Source organism: Gossypium hirsutum, chromosome A07 (assembly GCF_007990345.1).
Source record: "Gossypium hirsutum isolate 1008001.06 chromosome A07, Gossypium_hirsutum_v2.1, whole genome shotgun sequence".
NCBI lineage: Eukaryota > Viridiplantae > Streptophyta > Magnoliopsida > Malvales > Malvaceae > Gossypium > Gossypium hirsutum.
Window position 1 is genome coordinate 81,137,737 of NC_053430.1, and position 4,304 is coordinate 81,142,040.

Below are 4,304 nucleotides of genomic sequence, written 5' to 3' on the forward strand. Positions count from 1 at the left end.
TGAAAATAATAATGTGAATAATAATATCCATGAAAAAAAATATATAATAGATAGTAATAATATAAAATAATATATTGTTAAAATGCAAAATAATATAATAATATAAAATATATAAATATTATGTGATAAAAATATAATATAATAAATAGTAAGTAATGATATATGTTAAAATATATATTAATATGATAGCAGAAAAATATGAAGTAATATAATATGATAAAATATAAGTAAATAATTATAAAATACGTATATTCATCTTAAAATATAATATATGTATAAAGTTTAAATAGGTTATAAATAAGTTAAAAGGGATAAAAGGGACTAAAATTGAACATGAATAAAAGTCAGTGGCTAATTTAAAAAAAATAACTGAGGTTGGACCTAATTGAAATGGCCACTAAAACCCTGGGGATTCATCGGGAAATTTTCCCTTGTCCCTAAACGGCATCGTTTTAATCCAGGACTTGAAATAGCTATTGCAGGGATTAAATTAAAACTAAAACAAAATATTAGGGCTAAATCATAAATAAAATAAAACATAATTGTAAACACACAAAGGGTGGAAGGACCAATTAGGTAATTAACCCAATCTTTGAAAACACGCGGATCCTTCCCGGGTAATCGGGTCAACACGCGGATCCTTAGCTTTAGAACAACATCGTTTTGAGCTTATTAGATTAAGCAGAAACGATGTCGTTTCGTCCAAACTATATAAGGCCGATTTCTTTTATTTGAAATTCATTTTAGCCCGTTTCTAAAAAAACGAGAGAAATCTCTCTCAAATTCCTCTGGCTCTCTGAGCTCTGGTCTAGGAACCATCACTGCTCATCCTTGAGCTCCACTGTACGAGGTCTTCACGTGCCGACGCGCCATCCTAAGGACCACTACTCACGGTGGCTAAGGTTCGAAAAACCCTTCCTTTTCCCTTGCAAATCATCAGGTAACCCCTTTTTCTTTTATTTTCCTTGATTATATTTTAAATCTGTGTATTCATGCCAAAAAACAAACAGGTAAATAGAAGATAAAAAAAAGATTCGATTACTTTTAAAAAAAACGAAAAAATTGCCTTTTATTTCTTCTGCTCTTAATGAATACAACTGTTTGTAAATCTCTATCTCTCTGTATTTTTTTCTCTCTGTATGTGTAAAAAAAAACTCTATTCTGTATATGTGTGCTTCTCTGTCTTCTTGGGTGTAAATCGCTGTCTTTTCTCCGTGTCCCCCCTTTTTACAAACTCTCAGAAAGGCTTTATAGCCTTAAACTGACATATTTTAGGAAAGAAATCACAAGATTTCTTTCCATATCCTATTCTAATCTGCCTACGAATTTCTTTCCTTTTTCGTAGGAAGATCGCGAAGATCACGGTAGTAAACTCGTCGGCGTTGATGGAGGCATGAAATCTGGTGGTGAAGAGCCCTGAGTATGCTGAGAAGTCCCAATTGGTAGCTGAGGAGTCGTCTGGGCTGTGCTTAGAAAGTGCATTAATGGCCTCGATTTGGGGAGCTGGACAGGCGCTCTCCGAGACTTCCAGAAGATGTTGCGGCGCTAGGGTTTCTAACCCTATCTGAAAGTCATTTGGGCCCCTGCTGTTTGGGCCTTCAGGTTTATTGGTATTAAGTGTCTGTTTGGGTCGGTTGTAATAGGTCTATTTTAAGTTTGGGCTACGGGTGAATTTGGGTACACGGGTAATGGGCCAGTTGGGTTTTAATTTTTTGGGCCGTGGTTAGTGGGTTTGCATTTTGGATTCTGTAAAAGGACTTTAAAATGGACATTTTAAATAAATAAATACTTATTCATTTAATTTTTATTCTGTTTTCAGCCCGGTCAAATTTGGGCTATTACAAACATTCTTACTGAGAATAAATTGAATGGGGATAACATTCGAGAATGGAAACAAAACTTTTTGATAGTTCTTAGCTGTGAGAAACAAAAATTTTTCCTTCACAAATCTTGCCTACATAAAGCTCAGCCCAAAGCTAGAAATTAGTAGAGAGATTCTGACTCAATTGATCGATTTTATATTTTAGCGAGCATGAGTAGTGTGCTACAAAAACAATACGAGAATTCTCGAGTTGCTTTTCCAACACACTGCTCATGCTCGCTAACATATAACATCGAGTAATCGAGTTAGTATCTCTCTAGCGATTTTTCGCTTTGGGCTGAGCTTCAAGAAGACATGTTTCATCAAGAACGAATTTGTGTTTCTCACAATTGAGAGCTATTAGCAAGTTTTATTTCCATTCTCGAAAGTTATCCCCATTTAAATTATTCTCAGTAAGAATGCTAATAAGAAGAGTATGAGAGATAGTTGAATTGAAAAAAATAAAGATTCACTAATTACTATCTTTGTATAGAACAAATATTTTTATTCCAGCTACATATCAATAATGTAGTATGATTCATGCGTCTTGTATTAAAACCTTGAAAAAAATATTTTTTTCCGTTGCTATGATCATTCTTACACCCATCAACTATGTCACATTGGGATCCCATGATCAACTAGTAAGAACATGGGATTACATCCAATCGGTTCATGAATCTTAATTCTCAAGACTTCACACGAACTAATGACCATTTAACATTTGGCCATCATCTCTAGTTTAAATATCGTTTCTTAGGACACTATTTAATAAGAGATGATCTTGAGTGTGTAACCATTGACTTAACACCCATCATGAACATGCTCTCATTTGTAAGTCATCTTGGTACAATCTCTCTGAAAGTCATATATGACTAGTTGTCCTTAAAAATAAATCTCATCTAGGGAACCCACATGATAAAGTTTACGTTGACATGTGGCCAGGGTATGAACCGACTCAAAACTTTATCATGCTATCACTTAGGGAACATCAATGGAGGTCGTAATTCATGTTCAAGAACTTTCTCTCACTCAATATTTTAATAACATGCAAGGTTTGTTATCCCAAATTTGAAGAATGATCATACAATAATCCTAGTCCCATTCTTACCTAATCTAAATGACATGCTTCTTGTAACACCCTGGAATTTGGGTTTAAAAGTTTTGAGGTTATGCTTAGGGTCAGTGAGTAAGTTGGGAAATTGGGTTTACTTTCGCGTTTTAGTATCAGAATGAGCATACTGGTTCGGTGGTAGTGGGTGTTTTAGTTTACCTTTGGGTTCCAGGTTCGAGTCCTCATGTGTGTTTAGAGAAATTAATTTTACTTTAATTTTGTTTTTAAGTTTTAAATACTTATTTATAGTTTTCTTATTTTTAATTTGAAAAGAGAAAATACCCTAATTTTGGCATGTTCATTTCCCTTATTCCCACTCTCACGTTTTTCCCTTCCCTGATCTCCTAAATATCTGATTTTAGATTCTTTTGGGTTTCATACACATTTCTTTTCTTTCGTTCCTTAATTCTTTTTGTTTGTTCTTCAATTTACTTCTTTTACTCCAATACTGGTGTTGATTTTTGTCTCGTTAGAGGTTAGCATGATTTTTCATTCTCATTTCAAATCATATTCGAGTAGAAGTGTAAGTGTGTGGTTTTGGTATTGATCAATTTTTCTTCTTAGTTGTGTTTGTTCTTTCCTAATTGAATTCCTTTTTAGGTTGTTGTGTTATTTGTAATCAGGTTTCAGAATGATAGTTGGGGCGCGCCAGTCGATTGTTAGTGTGTTGGAAGCATATGTCAGGTGTGTTTCTAAGTTAAGTGGATAACAGTTTAATTGATAGTGAAATGCATGATCTTTAATGGGTTTCAGTGTGTGATTTCAGTACTGTAGGTGTTAGGGATTAATTTTTTGAGGAAAATCATGATTTTTGGCCTGTTTCGGTGTGGTTTCGTGAACACACAGGCAGTGTACACGACTATGTGACTTAGGGAATTAGGGATTTTTGACGTTTTTTAGTACCACATGGCCATGTGGCGAATATTTGGGGATTTTTTCGATTTTCAAACGGGCGTGTGCCTTGGACACACGGCGATGTCCCTTAGCCACACGGACGTGTGAGATCTCTACACGGCTGTGTCTACTCTACACCTTATTTTGGCACTTTTAGACAGTAAGTTACAGGGGCTACTCACACGGCCATGTACCTCGGACACATGGGCGTGTGTCTTTTCCACACGGCCATGTGCAACTTTCACACGGGTGTGTGTCTCTTTCCAAATGGGTGTGTAGACCTCTACACGACCTAGACTCTTCCATACGGCCAGGGCACACGGCTGTGTGGCCCTGTTTCGCAGATTTTTGGTCTGTATTGTAATTGACCCGTTTGAACTCCTATGTAGTCCAACATTCGTTGAGGCCTCTGTAAATGTGTTGGGACTCTATTTTTCG

At 35.6% G+C, this 4,304-nt stretch overlaps 1 long non-coding RNA gene across 1 annotated transcript; it reads left to right on the forward strand.

The window, feature by feature from the left end:
• The first annotated feature begins 707 nt into the window (after window positions 1-707).
• Window positions 708-1,801, forward strand: LOC107963483 (uncharacterized). The gene is made up of 2 exons (XR_001701935.2): window positions 708-940; window positions 1,346-1,801. It is a non-coding gene; the product is annotated as an uncharacterized lncRNA (long non-coding RNA).
• Window positions 1,802-4,304: the final 2,503 nt, after the last annotated feature.